Source organism: Aethalodelphis obliquidens, unplaced genomic scaffold, assembly GCF_003676395.1.
Source record: "Aethalodelphis obliquidens isolate GAN/ISIS:26980383/991018 unplaced genomic scaffold, ASM367639v1 scaffold14, whole genome shotgun sequence".
Classification (NCBI taxonomy): domain Eukaryota; kingdom Metazoa; phylum Chordata; class Mammalia; order Artiodactyla; family Delphinidae; genus Aethalodelphis; species Aethalodelphis obliquidens.
Genome location: NW_020837958.1, coordinates 30,849,225 through 30,864,987, shown reverse-complemented (window position 1 = coordinate 30,864,987; position 15,763 = coordinate 30,849,225). Strand labels below are relative to the sequence as shown.

The window sequence follows — 15,763 nt, the reverse complement described above, 5'->3', positions numbered from 1 at the left end:
AACCTTGTTTTCTTGGAATAAATCCCACTTAGTCATATGTATTATCCTTTTTGTATGTTGCTAGATTTGCCTTGCTAAATTATTATTATTATTTTTAGAATTTTCATTAATGTTCATGAGAGATGTTGGTCTGTAATTTTCTTTTCTCATAATGTCCACGTCAGGTGTTGGTTTTAGGGTTGTGCTGGCTTCATACAATGACTTAGTATTTCCTTTTTCACTATTTGCTGAAAAAAGTTGTGTAAGATTGGTTTCTGCTACTTTTAATCTGTGGGATCATCTCTTTTTTTCTCTTATAAAATTTATGAAGTAGTCTTCAAAATATAGGGTATGGTTATCTTCTTCTACAGTTGAGGAACCTGAAGCTCAGAGAAGTTAAGCAGGACTAGTCAGCTGGTAGTTACTGATCTGGTATTAAAAACCAGTTCTGTCTTACTTCAAAACCTGTGATGCATAATGTACATGGAGGAAAGTGACTGACCAAGTGGTCATATGGAGGTCTTAAGAAATACTAGAAGTTATTCTTTTGAAAGCTGAGAGAACTTCTTTTGGAAACTTACTTTCTGCTAGTCTAAGAATCACACTCCTGATGACTGCTTCTTAGCTGTTTGTGAGGGTTGTGGCTTAAAGCAGCTAAGCTTTATAATTCTCAGCTGGCTCTGTCCAACGAAAAGCCTGTCCCTTCCAAAACTGAACAAATCAGTTTTATTTCTCTGTGGTAACAACTGGTTACTTGGAATTTACTGGAATTCCTCTTTTTCCAAATCCACATAATCCTGGCAAAAATTCTTTGGCTTTGTAGAAGTTAAGATATTTCCTAGCATATGATAGGTTCAGAGAGTCAGCTCATCCTATACTGACAGGACCAAGGATAGGGGAAAAAACTTCATACAAGGGAAATATAAGGTGATTTTTAAGACTTATCTAGTACTTTATTTCCCCCTTAGTTCAAGCATTCTCGTCAGAGAGGCTTTCTTATAAAAATAAAGTTAACTTTTATTTCACGTAGAAGCGTCTTTTCTTTCTACGGGGTACAAAGTACATGAAAAGGGGTACTTGTTTGTTGATCATTAAAAACTTCAGGTTTTCAAACAATTATTTACTAATGACATCTCATGCTGTAGCTATTTATTTTTTATTTTTAGAATTGTACTGGAAATGTTTGATTCCTTTATAATTTTTCAGCAAGTTATATAAAGTTGTTTAGTCACTAAAATTTATACTGTGCCCATGACATTATTTTATTCCCTTCGTATGAAAGCCTCAATAAGTTTTTCTTGTTTCCAGTTAACTTAATTAGAAAGTCTGGCTTCGTTTGAAACAGCTTCTCATTTTTAAAGCATAAAGCGTTATTTAGTGAAGCCTATAAAAGAATAATATGAGAGAAGGTAATTCTTTTTAGGAGAAAAATGTTCTGTGTTAGTAAAACCTCGGGATTTTAGAGCTGAAAACTTTTCTAAGAGATCATTTAATCCTTTTAGTACTTGTGATATTGATATCTTAATGGGATTATTTTGCTGACAAATATAGTATTTATTGCTTTCTAAAATCCTTTGTTAATTATGGGTGCCTCCAACAATGGAGACACAAATTTAATTTAAAGGAATAGATATTATTGAGAAAAACAATTTATTCAGTCTTTCATGCAATAAAATTTGATGGAGGGCATTACGTATTATGCCAGGTGCTCCTAGGTACGCAAATGAAAGCAACACAACCATTGCTGTCAGTAGTCACAATCATTGGAAAAAAAAAAGGAATATATATTATTTTTAGCCTTGGTCACCTTAAAAATTGGAGTTAAAGTATTGGCCCTTTTTAGTTCTGCTGGTAATAGTAGATCTTATTCTCTTGCCATTCTATAGGTCTAATTGGTTAATATGTGGACTCTAATATTTAGTAAGGTTAATTATTAGTGTGAAATTAAGGATTTCATTTTGGTTTTTATATAAAGCTAGACATAAATAGACTTCATAGTTAATTATTTATGCTGAATAATAAAAGTTTAAGTTTGGAGGTTCTATATATTATTGGGAACACTTGCTCTTAGAAGTTGTATTAAAAATTGGATAGAAAAATAGGAAGTTGATTGATTTTATTGTAATAACTTTGTGAAACAGGAAATATATTTTAAATTATCAAGGTAAACTGTCAAAAATAAGTATTTAGAAAGGAATGTTTTAATGTTGAATTACTTATGAACTGACAACTGTAATCTTTTGCCTAAGATTAATATCATAGTACAGTGCTTTAAAAACTTTCATAGCAAAGGCTTGTCAGTTTTTCCCATTTTTAGGAAAAATTTTTAGGGTATTATTTCTTAAAATATTTGTTTAATAAAAAGAAAAATTACTAATATTCCAGATGAAGTTTTCTTTCCAAATGAAGTTTTCTCTTTTAACCTTTCTGTGTTCTCACTTGTAATGTTCAAGTGATATTGTTGCTGGCAAGTTCTCCTGACTAGTGAATTTATTCTCCTATCATAAATGTTCTGATGTCATTATTTCCTTCTCTGTCTTTTATTATGGCTCAGTCATTTTATGGGAACCTGACACAGTGACAGGCAAAAGGTTAGCTGGAAGAGAAAAGAGATGAAACTGAAACTAAAAGTGATTCAATATATACTAAGTTATCAGTTACTACTTGCATATTATCTATGGTAAATTTTATATTTGTACTGGCTTTTCCTTGTGTTTTTAGGAGCCCTGTTTGGAGTATCTCCTTTGGTCATTTAGTTAACAAATCTAAGTGCCTATTATGTGCATAACATTTCTGTGACTATCTAGCTCATTGATTTGTGCTCAAGTGATAGTATCCAATTTTAATATTAACTTTCTAAAACATATAGAGCTTAGTCTTCCCCACATACAGGGCTTAATCTTCCCGACAAATTATATGTGTGTATTTTAATGGCAAAAATAAATGGATTTATTCATATTCTAGCTCTCTGCCATTGGCACAAATAAATAGGTTTAACTATATTTCTTGTTAGCACTTTCTGAAGTTTCATTGAAAGAGATGTCTAAAATGAATAGTAGATATTATCTGTGTTGCAATTATCTTTGGATTCCAATTACTTACACCATCTCTTTACAACTGATATTCAAAAATAGTTTCAAGAGTTTGAACAATTTTAACATAAAATTTCTGTTCCGCTTTTGTAATACATTTTTATTTCCTTCAAAGTAATACATACACATAAAAAATCAAACAGCACTAAAAGATTAAAATGAAAAATTGCAGTCTCCTTTCTAGTTCTTCCCCACTCTCCAGTCCTGGTCCTCAGATATAATCACTCCGAATTCTTTTCATTGTTTCTTGTGGTATTTACGTAATTTAAAATAATATGCCTCTTCTGCCAGTTTCTTGGCTTAAGTGATTCTTGTATGTTATTGAGAATTTAGGTCTCTTAGAGTCCTTCCCTTTCACTCTTCTTCCATCCTCTTACTGTAGCTATGTCACAATTTTAAAATCTATTTTTGGTATTTACATTTTTTGATTATAAAAATATTGTTTACTGTTGAACTAAGTCTACTTTAAAAAAAAAAAAGCATCCAGTGTTACTATTAAAATGTCTGAAGCTAATCTGATTTCTCTCTGGAAGTTTTTAGGATTTTCTTTATCCTGGTGTTCACAAATTTTGTGATGTTGTGCCTTGGTATATGTCTTTTTTTCAATCATGTGCTGATATTTGATTTTTTTTTTTAATTTAGGAGATTCATGTCTTTTAGTTTGGGGAAAATTTCCTGTGGTTTTTAATAATTTCTCTTTTTTTCCTCTTTTCAATTCTTTCTTTCTGGACTTACTATTAACTGGCCATTGTATCTCCTATTTTGACAGTGTATCTCTTGGATTAATTGCTTAATTAAAAAAAATTTTTTTTTCTCCCCAAGTCCATCTCTTAGGATTTTTGTTTTATTTTCCTTGTTGTCCTTCACTTCATCTTCTCATCCTTCTACTGACTTACAAAATTTTTGTTATCGTAGTTTTAATTTCTCCAAGAGCTTTCTTGTTCTCTGGTTCCCATTTCAATATTATGTTTTTGTTTCATGGATGCAATATCTACTCTTATCTCTTTGAGATTATTAATAACATTTTATCCGTGTTTTCTTCTGTTTCTTTTTCCTGCCATTTCCTAATTTCTTGTGGCTCATTTTAGTCTTTGCCTTTCAATTGCAAGCTTTCATCAGATCCTTAAGAGTCTTCGTTCTCTCAAAAGCAGACTCTAAGATAGGGAGATGATTCTAGGAATTATAATCAGAGAATGGGGAAGTGAGACAGTACAAGAGGAAAACTAGTAAAGAGTATATTGACTGAGTGGATTACTACTGTGGGCAGCTGGGATTCAATATTACTGGAGACTCTCAGAGAGACTCTATGCTGTCCAGTACTAACCACTAGCCATGTACTGTTATTTAAATTTAAATTACTTAAATTAAATAAAATTTAAAATTCAGTTTTTGCTCACACTAACCACAACTCAAGTGCTCAATAGCTACTTGCAGCTAGTGGCTGCCATATAGGACAGTGCAAATATCGAACATTTCCATGCTGGTTTAGACCGTGATACCACAGAATTGTCTCACTGAGGTGCAGGGAGGCTGGGCACTTTATCTACCAACATCTGTCCCTTATTGGTTAAAAGTTGCTTCTGGCACTTTTTTTTTTTCCCACACCAAAACAGTACTTTATTTTGTAAATTTTGACCCATTATTACTCCCATGTTATGGTTTTTTTCAGCTGTCAAGTGTACAAGGTAAAGAAAAAATTTAGTTAGGTGGGGGTTGTACCTGGAAAATAAATTTCTTCAACTCCATATACACGTTTCAGAACTGCTGGGTCCCAAGTCCCTCTATGAACTCCTGGGCTGCCAGTATCATGTGCAGCCTACAAAGCTACACTATCTGAATAGCTTATTAATTCTGCATATCAGGTCAATCAACGTGTCAACCTGTAACAGACTGCACACTTTTAACCGAACATGGCAAAATATTCACTCTCTAGAACTTTACATCATCATTTGATGTCAAACAATGAAGCAAATCCCAACAGTATATACAAAAAACAGCTTTGCATTTACAGAAGATTGTTTCCCATACTGATTAATCCAGGCAGCTAACTCATTGGTCTATGCAACTTTTTTGAAGAAAAATAAATCAATTACTAGCAGAACTATTAGTTGATCACTCATCCATTGACAACTTGCATCGTTTATTCAGTGCTATATTAAATAATGTATTGGAAGATAGATTAACTAATAGCTCCAAGCCTCCTAACGATTTAAATGAAAATTACAAAATGTTTGAGACCCTATTTGGGAATACAAAGGGTGTTTGACTTCCAATTTCCATTCTGTGTAGAACAAGAACAGGTCATTCCTTTATGGACATGCATAAAATACATCACATTTTCTGTTCTGCTGATGCTATAAATTCAATACCAATTCTCCAGCCACATCAGTTATGAGCATAAAGTATATCATGTAGCCTCAAATCTCTAACAGTGGAAGGCTTACCCAAGAATGGATGCTGCTAGAATAATGCTGCTTCCTTTGATGTGATAACTCAGCATCCATCCCCCTCCCCCTCAGATGATTCTTCAGCGTGTTAGAGCAGTGAGGAATGGTTTTAATCCCATACCCAAGTTAGAGTGAAGACATTGGTCACATAATACACATGCTCCATTTTTTTTAAAAAATTCTGAATCTTGGGCAACTGTTCTCCTGTAACTACTTTACAGTTTCTAAAAGCAGTTATTGTCCAAAGCTGGAAGAACTTAAGTCTTCTCAGATGAGCATGTGAATGAATGGAGGGAGGTAAACAAAAGATAAAAAAGACGAGGTCTGATAGGGGAGCAGCTGGATAAGAAAATCAAAAAAGGAATAGTAATTTAAAGTTTATTCCAGCTATAATGCAGGTTATTCTGACTTTCAGCTAGCATCACATGGCATACTTCTGAGTCCATTCCTGAGTTATTCTGTTGTACTTATCTCTGTTTTATAGATCCGTGCAGTCTCTGGCACTAGGGGGTCATCTGGGTTTGGATCACATAGCAGTGAACAAATGGATAAAAGAAATTTAGAAGTAGTTAAAGCAGGAGACCACTGTGATCTTAGAATGTCGAGACAAATGCTGCCAATACTGTTAATATTTGGATGATAAATTTTGTTGTAAATGCAACCTTAGGTGGTTTTAAGGGGTAGTCTGTAGGAAACGAACTGTCAAAAAGAATACACCGCCTTGATATGGGCTGTCATTAGGTCCCATAATTGTAGCTTGCCAATGAAACATATCATCCCCAACTGGACCTGCAAAACATTGTGCTGCAGGGTCACGGGCCGAATCACCAAGTTCTTTATTACTCCGTTTTAGTGCCATAGTCTGTGCTTTTCGTTTGGCTATTTCGGTGTGTGCTCAAAGGTCAGGCCAAAACTCTTGATTATTCCGGTGGCTGGGAAGGATTGTCTTTTGTCTCACACCAGCTCTGCCAGACACAGGGGCAGCGGGCCGGGGCCTCCCTCAAGCTGCAGCCTGGCCTCCTTCCTGCGTGGCAGCTGGTGCCTCCCTGGCCCTATGGAGCTCATGTGCACGACCTCTCCTGGTGTTCTTAACTCCCTGTTACTTCTGGCTTGTGTCAGTCTGCTATCTCACCTCTGTTTTTTACTAGGTGCCTGCTATACCAAATGCAGAATTTCTCTAGATCTCTGGTCTCTAGAATTTCTCCAGAGACCAAAATTCTGGTCTGCCAGTCTGAAGGGAAGTAGTTGCTTGACTGAACACAGTGGAGGCAGCGTCTTATCAGTATAAATATGTAGGTTTTCAATCAAACTCCCCAGATTTTAGTGGGAAATCTTACCCCAACATTCTATGGCAATTGCTATCTTCAAGTGCTAGATCTTTGGAGGGGTCTGTGAGTAAATTGACTTCCTATTCTTTTTCCTTACTGTAGGCATTTAGGTTTCAATCTTTTTTGATCTGCAAATTACCACCCCTTTGGAGCTTAAGAAAAATTATGATATATAGTGTTTCAAACATACGGAAAAGTATAAAGAAAAATATACGTGCAATTCTTGTAGTGCTGTGGTAAACCCAGCTAGGCCGTGATGTATTGTTTTGTCTTGTCTTTTCTTTTCCTTCCCTCCCTCCCTTCCTTTTCTTCTTTCTTTTCCTTCAATGCCAAGATCTTTTATTTGATTAAATTTTGGGAGACTTGCCAATACTCATTGATATCAAGGCAGCTAAGATTTGTATTGGTTTTTCTCCTCTACTTTGCTGTGTTTAGTTTGGTAATATTTTATTGAGAATTTTGTGTCTATTTGCATAAGACATTTTGGCATTTAATGTTCTTTTCTTGTAACATCTGTTCTCATCTGGTTTTGATATCAGGGTAGCACTAGACTTATGAAAAAGTTGGTGAGTGTTACATCTTTTTCTGTTATCTGAAACAGTTTTTACAAGATTAGAATTAGTTGTTCCTTAAATGCTTGTTTGAACTACTCCGTTTGGGGCTAGCTGTATTTTTTGTGTGTGTCACACTCCTTCCTTCTGTTTTAATATTTTTCTTTATAACACAGAAATACCTTTCAGTTAGGTTCAGTTAGTGTAAGCTCTTTTTGTGTGTCTGAAAGTTTCTTTGTTTAACTCTCACTTTTGAATGATAGTTTACCAAGATGTAGAATTCTAGATTGTCAGGTTTTTTTCTCCTGGGTTTTTCTTCCTCAAATATCTTTAGAAAATTTTCCAAATTTCTTCTTTTTTAAGTTTGGCATGACCAGGAGGCTTGGGTCTTATCACAATATTAGGTCTGAAGGTCTAACAAATGGAAATTAATTTTTTAAATGGATATCCCAGTTTTTAATTAGACACCAGCAATATTTATGACAAAAAGTTCCTTATAGTCTCAGATACCTTTAATTTTAATGGAAATATTTCCTCCAAAAGATTAAACAAGAATTTCTGAATCATGGCTCCATATTAGAACCTACTGATTTGATTGGTTTGGGATGGGGGTCTAGGTAGGCTTGGGTTATCTTTTGATGTGTCCAGGTAATTCTAATGTATAGATAGAGATTAAGAAACACTGAGTTACAAATTGATCTGTACTTCAGTGAAATTCTAATACAAATTTCAGCAGTCTTTTCCTTTTTTTTAAAGTTACTGACAATCTAATTCAAAATTAGATTGAATCTAATTTACAGGACTTCCCTGGTGGTCCAATGGTTAAGACTCCATGCTTCCACTGCAGGGGGCGCGGTTCGATCCCTGGTGGGGGAACTAAGATCCCTCATGCTGTGCGGCGGCCAAAAAAAAATTTTTTTTTACATGGAAAGACGAATAGTCAGAGCAATTAAAAAAAAGAACATAGTTCAGACTACCTGATTCAAGATTTATTTAATTACAGTATGTAGTAGTAATAAGATAGACATTATGGATCAATAGAATAGAATCGAGTGTCCAGAAATAGACCCACACACATAAGATCAGTTGATTTTTAGCAAAGGTGCCAAGGCACATCAAAGGAGGAAGTTACAGTCTTTTCAACAAATGTCCTAGAACAACTGGCTACTCTGTGGGGGAAAAAATGAACACTGACTCTTACTCACACCATACACAACACAATGGTTATAGACCAAAATTTAAAAATAAAAAAAAACTTTAAAACATCTAGAAGAAAATTCTGAAAAATAAAATATAAAAGAAAAAAAAATTAACTGGACTTCATTACAATTAAAAACTTTTCTTTGAAAGGTATCAGTAAGAAAATGCAAAGGTAAGTACTAGCATGGGAAAACTATTTATAATAAATATATCTGACAAATGACTTCTATCTAGAATATTTAAAGATCTCTTACAACTCAATAAAAAGAAAACAAATGATCAAATTAAAATTAGGCAAAAAATGTGAACACTCCTGCTAGGAATGTAAAATTGTACATTCCCTTGGAAAATGTTTTGGCAATTTAGCGTATGATCTTGGAGTTCTCTCCTAAGTATTTAATGAAGAGAAATAAAAACATATATCCACAGAAAAATTTGTTCACGTATGTTTGTAGCACTTTTGTTCATAAAAGTTGTAAATTAGAAACAACCCAAATGTCCATCACAGGTGAGTGGGTAGACAAATTGTGGTATATCCCTACAATGGAATACTACTCATTAATAAAAGGGAATGAACTATGAATACACACAACATGTGTGAATCTCAGAACATGAGCAAAACCTTATGCTAAATCGAAGAAGCCATATACAAAGGAGTAAATACTGTATAATTCAGTTTATATACAATTCTAGAAAATGAAAAATAATTTATACGAAGCAGATCAGTGATCTGCCACCTAGGGCCAGTGGTGGGGGGAATTGAATACAGAGGAGTTTGAGGGAACTTTTGTTGGTGATGGAAATATTTATATCTTAATTGTGGGGATATATACACAGTTGTACAATATTTGTCAAAAATCATTAAACTGAACATTTTAAATGGCTGTAAGTAAATTTGACTTCAATAAATTTGATTTTAAGAAAAGTAACACTGGATTGGACAATCTCATATTCTTGTCCAATTACCATAGTATATAATTATGTGTCCTTTTCATAAGTTTTTATTTATTACTTTACTATTATGGTTGTACACTGACAGTTTAGTTTGTATTATAATAAAATAAAATTCTAAAATCAAAATTACATTTCAAGAAGGTTTATAGCTGCTCTTTTTAACCGTGTGTGTGTGTGTGTGTGTGTGTGTGTGTGCACGCGTGCGTATGTGTAGAGTCTTTACTATAGGCATCCTCTTCCAAAACAAAATAAAACAAAAATAAACAAACTGGGAATTGTAGCTTTATTTTACATAGTGCAGAATAAAATAGGCAAAGACAATTTTGGGAATGAAATTGTAGCTTCTAGTTTTTATTTTGTGACTTCAGATCCATGTTAGTGGTTAAATTACAGTGTTTATGGTTGAATGTGGAGTATTTATTGTGGAGAAAGTATATGTATGGTCTTGGCTCATTTACTAATAAAATATTTTAACCTTTAATTGAATGTTGCTATAGCATGGATGTTATGGATGTATGTTACAATTACATTCTGTTGTATAATACCGGGAATGTTTTTATTATTTATATAGTAATAAGGTGAAAAACTGTATACTGTTTAAAAAATATATGGATAATAGCTATTTCAGATCTTTCATGTGAGCCTACTAAAGCAAAAAAAAAAGGTTAAATACTGTTTTGTATATGCTGAATTCGCTGCTGCACAAAATAGAATGCAATGACCGTGTTTTCAGAGTGTTGGAGTGATTGTAAACAGATGAAGAAGTGCTGAATCAGGCACTCTAGGACTTTGACAGTTGCCCTGGAAACAGGGTGCATTATACTTGCTAGCAATAATCTCCCTCCCTCCCTCTTTCTCTCTCCTCCCCCACTCCCTCCCTCCTCTTCCTTTCCTGTTTTTTTTTTTTTTAAATTTTTATTTATTTATTTATTTGCAGTACGTGGGCCTCTCACTGCTGTGGCCTCTCCCGTTGTGGAGCACAGGCTCCGGACGCGCAGGCTCAGCGGCCATGGCTCACGGGCCCAGCCACCCCGCGGCATGTGGGATCTTCCCGGACCGGGGCACGAACCCATGTCCCCTGCATCGGCAGGCAGACTCTCAACCACTGCGCCACCAGGGAAGCCCCTTTCCTGTTTTTTGATGATGGCAGTGCAAGTTGAATTTGTATATTGATCTAGGCTCACACTTAATGTAAATGATTTTTTTAAATTGAGTTCAATGAAGGAAAACTATAGTTTTAATTAGACTCTATTGTACAGTGCCTGAAACTGAAAGGCTAAATAAACTGACATCTTTTAAAGTATTACATTTTCTTAGCATCTGTTATTGAGTTAAGAACGTAGATTGAAATTTGTAATTTACTAAGTGACCTTGGATAAATTAAGCCCTCTGTTTCTCAATCTTCTCATTTGTAAAATGGCAATGGTAATAGTACCACAACTCCTAGTGGTGATGTAAAGATTAGATGAGCTAATGTATTTGAGGTGCTGGCACATAGTAACTTCTCAACAAATGTTTGCATATCATCATCATGATCGTATCCAAAGTAAAACAACTTCTCTACCTCACTATGGCTATTTTAATATACATCTTACTAAGCAATATAATGTATTTAAAAGAAAAATGCTGGTAATGACACTTGCAAATAAAAAGAAGTGTATTGTAAATTTTAGATCATATATGTGGTTGAATTTTTAAATTGTATTTATTGCCAATGTATTAGGTTTTGTAATGATCATTTAGATAGGAGCAATATTCATTTTTAGAGTTTTTGGCCAGTTTCATAGATTTTTAAATAGTTGTAAAGACATAATTACAGTTTTCCTACACACATATTTTAGCATTTTGGTGCAGGCTGTAGTAGATTATATCTTCAGCATCTGACAGCATGTAGTGACAATATTGATTTCTTCCTTATTCAATCATCTAGCAAATACATATCGTGTACCTACTGTGTACCAGATGCTGGGGATATCACAATGAACAAGACAGTCAAGATTCTTGCTGTCATGAAACTACTGTCATGAAACTTAGAAATCATCGTTGGGGAAGGTACTAGGGAAGAGTGATTGGATAAAACACACATAAAAGAACAAGATAGCTTCAGAAAGTGTGATAAGTCCTGAGAAAAAAATAAAACAGGCTGGTGGGATACAGTGTGCCTGGAAGGACTAATTTAGATTGCATGGTTATAGAAGTCCTTTGTGAGAAGATGACACTTGAGCTGAGACTTGAATGATGAGGAGACAGTCTCATGAAGACCTGGGGATGGAATTTCTGGTTAGTGGGAATAGGAGTGCAACTGCTTCTTAGAAATGATAAGCTTGGCATATTTGAATACTTTAAAAGATGAGTATTGCTAAAGGGTAACGATTGAGTGGAAGAGTGATGAAGGAGATGGTGCGTAAAGATAGGCAGGGCTCTGTATTTCACATTTAGCCCTGGGAATCATTTCTTACTGACTCTGTGAACCTTGATGCCACTAGCAAAGAGAAGTATGGAAAACATGCAGTTGGTGTTAACAATGTGGCTTTTAGGAAACCAAAAAAATATCCACAGAGGTTTTCATTGCAGATTTGGAAGTTAAAGAAATAATCGTTAATTTCGTAGACTCTGGAGATAAATCAGGCCTGACTGATTCCTGGCTTCTTTTTAGTGAAATATCAAAGTATAAAAATTTGTTTTGAAAGCAGTGGAGGAGAAAACTTGTACATAGCACCCTTTCCTCCTATTATATCTGTATTTATTATATAACTACATAAATATATTCATATATATGGATATGCATATACATAGGGATTGATATAGACACATATATGAATACTAATAATTTTGGTTCATGTTTTGTGAGTGCTATTACAAGATATGAACCTCTCATATTTATATAGACTTACCAACTATGCAGTTTGCTAGTAGTTTTCTATTTTGGATTAATGCACTTTGAGAATTAATCTTTCAGTCACTGGAATAGTGAATTAGTCACTCTTTGCTTTACTCACTTTGATAATTTACTTGAATATCATGGATTTTATGAAGGGATAGACTGATTTGTTTAAGTTTTTCCTTGTAAGTTTAACTTCTGTCATGTTGATAGGTGATTTTTCTCTTTCTGTTTCAGGGCCACAGGCCACAAGTATCCTTTGCTCTAGTCAACCATCTGGAAATTTCATGACACTGATAATTACTAGAAAGATAATAATGGAAAAACATTAGCTAAGTGCCTACTATGTATATGTGCACAATTGATGATTTCTCCTTCTGGGTTGGAGATTAGAATTAGAATATGAAAAAATATAGTTTTATGCTCTTTCTAGCAGGTGATAATTCTTTTTATTTCACTTTCAGTTTTGATCGCTAGTTCACCTCTGGTATTGAGAAAATTGTCACAAATTTAAAAAAATTACAAACAATTCATGCTTATGGTTAGCAATTTAAATATTAGAATAAGAAAAATGGAAAGTAAAAGTTCCTGACCCCTGCAGTCTTATTCCCCAGAGATAAACTTTGCTAACAGGTTCTTGTGTTTCCTTCTAGAATTTTAGATGTTTATGCAAGCATATGTAAGGGTATGTTTGCGTGTATAAATTTACATATATAGTGTATCTTCCTTTCCTTTCTCTTTTTACATGTATAGGATCTACAATACTGTTCTGCAACTAAGTGTACCATCACTTAGTACATATTATTGATATCTATAGACCCATCTTGTTCTTTTTTTTTTTTTTTGGTTCTTCGGGTCTTAGTTGCAGCATGCAGGATCTTCGTTGAGGCATGTGAAATATTTCGTTGTGGCATGCGGGCTCCAGAGCATGTGGGCTCAGTAGTTGTGGCTCATGGGCTCTCTAGTTGTGGCACAGGCTCAGTAGTTGCGGTGCAAGGGCTTAGATGCCCCGCAGCATGTGGGATCTTAGTTCCCTGACGAGGGATCTAACCTGCATCCCCTGCATTGGAAGGCGGATTCTTAACCACTGGACCACCTGGTAAATCCCCCATCTTGTTCTTTGTAACAGCTGCATGGTAGTCCATTGTTTGAATACAGTGTAATGTATTGACCTGGCTTCTATTGATAAACAGTTTCTTTGTAATTTGTATACTTGCATCGTGTATAAGTTTATCCATAGGCATTGCCTTTAAAAGTTTTAGAGCAGTTGCCAAGTTGTCTTTCAAAATAGTAGCAACAATTTATATGCCCCTCACTGTGTTCCAGTATTTCCCTTTTATGTTCTAGCTAATGCACAAAAACAAAAACAGTTGACTGTAGATAGGTAAATTTTATTGATAAACAGAAATATTTTTGGTTATGATAAAAGTACCATTTATTTTCTTTTTCTTTCTTTCTTTTTTTTTTTTTTTTTTGGTATCTTGTGACATCTTTATAAATACTCACATGGCAAAAGTTGAATTTTACATTTAATCTCAAAGATGGTAGTACAGAGCTCAGCATGCTTGTTAGAAAACTTATATAGGACATGAATGATCTAAAGTGGTTAAAATAAATGATATTTATTTTAATATTTAGTTATTATATGCAAGCTAAAGTTCATGTAATTCAAATAACGATAAGTACATTTTTAGACTTCTCAGCATGGACTTTTTCTGTCATTAAATATAGTTAATATAGTTTTAAAATGAATGAGTAAAATGGATTTAAATTTTGCAGATTGGATCAGGCAAGAATCATCAATGGATGCTAAATCCATGGGAAACTTTTAATGAGGAACAGGATATTTCAGTGATTTTAAAGAGTATCCTTGCAGATTGCTTATTAGTTGCAAGGGAAAAAAACAATAACTATACAGAGGATAAATCAGACAACACCTTGATCGATGATCAAAATTAATAGTAAGGGGTAGATGGATATCGTGTTTCCAGATGTGATTCTCCAAGCAGTGTTAGTATTTCAACCAAGAATGAATAACCTAAATCTAGTTATGAGAAAAGATCAGACAAACCCCAAAATGAGGAGCATACTATTAAAAACAAAGGTTTAGGGCTTCCCTGGTGGCGCAGTAGTTGAGAGTCCGCCTGCCGATGCAGGGGACACGGGTTCGTGCCCCGGTCCGGGAAGATCCCACATGCCGCGGAGCGGCTGGGCCCGTGAGCCATGGCCGCTGAGCCTGCGCGTCCGGAGCCTGTGCTCCGCAACGGGAGAGGCCACAACAGTGAGAGGCCCGCGTACCGCAAAAAAAAAAAAAAACCAAAAAAACCCCACAAAGGTTTATATTCTATAAAAAGTCAGTGTCATAAAAGGCAAAGAGAGGCTTTAGATAGGTTCCAGATTAAAGGAGAGTAAAGAGATGTAACTAAATGTAATACCGATTGTAGATTGGATCCTATAAAAACTTACAGGACATTACTGGGTCGATTGACAAAATTGGAACAGGACAGTACATTTGATACGAGTATTTAGCAACATTAATTTTTCTGAAGTTTACTGTAGTATGATTATGTAAGAGAATATCCCTATTCTTATAAATTTACACTGAAGAATTTAGGGATAAGAGGGTATGATATAAGCAATTTTCTCTCAAAATGTTCAAGAGGAAAAAATAGAGTATGCTTCTAAGGGTGCATATATATGATAAGGTAAGTAGGACAAAATATATTTTAAATTTTTATTTTTAAATTTTCTTTTATTATTTTTTGGCTGCGTTGGGTCTTAGTTGCAGCACGCGGGATCTTCGTTGAGGCATGCGAGATCTTTCATTGCTGGACACGGGCTCTTCCTTGCAGCGCGCAGGCTTCTCTCTAGTTGTGGTGCGCAGGCTCCAGAGTGTGTGGGCTTCTGCAGTTTGCAGCACACGTGTTCTCTTGTTGAGGCGTGAGCTTAGTAGTTGTGGCGCACGGGCTTAGTTGCCCCGCGGTGTGTGGGATCTTAGTTCCCTGACCAGAGATTGAACCCACATGCCCTGCATTGGAAGGTGGATTCTTTACCACTGGACCACCAGGGAAGTCCCCAGGACAAAATATTAACAGTAGATTAGTCCAGGTAAAGGACAGACAGGACTTCTATGCACTAATCTTGTTTTGCAACTCTTCTGTAAGTTTGCAATTATGCTCAAATAAAATATTTAAAAAATGGATTAAAGATTCTTTTAAATAACAGTGACTTTTTTTTTTTGTTGCGGTATGCGGGCCTCTCACTGTTGTGGCCTCTCCCGTTGTGGAGCACAGGCTCCGGACGCGCAGGCTCAGCGGCCATGGCTCACGGG

General features: G+C 35.0%; 1 protein-coding gene and 1 pseudogene across 2 annotated transcripts in view; one reads left to right on the top strand and one right to left on the bottom strand.

Annotated features, from left to right (window-relative positions):
* Nucleotides 1–15,763, top strand: part of PDE3B (phosphodiesterase 3B) — a 178,338-nt gene that overhangs the window by 31,478 nt on the left and 131,097 nt on the right. The window lies entirely within an intron of this gene.
* Nucleotides 5,356–8,797, bottom strand: LOC113624970 (ubiquitin-conjugating enzyme E2 D3 pseudogene; annotated as a pseudogene).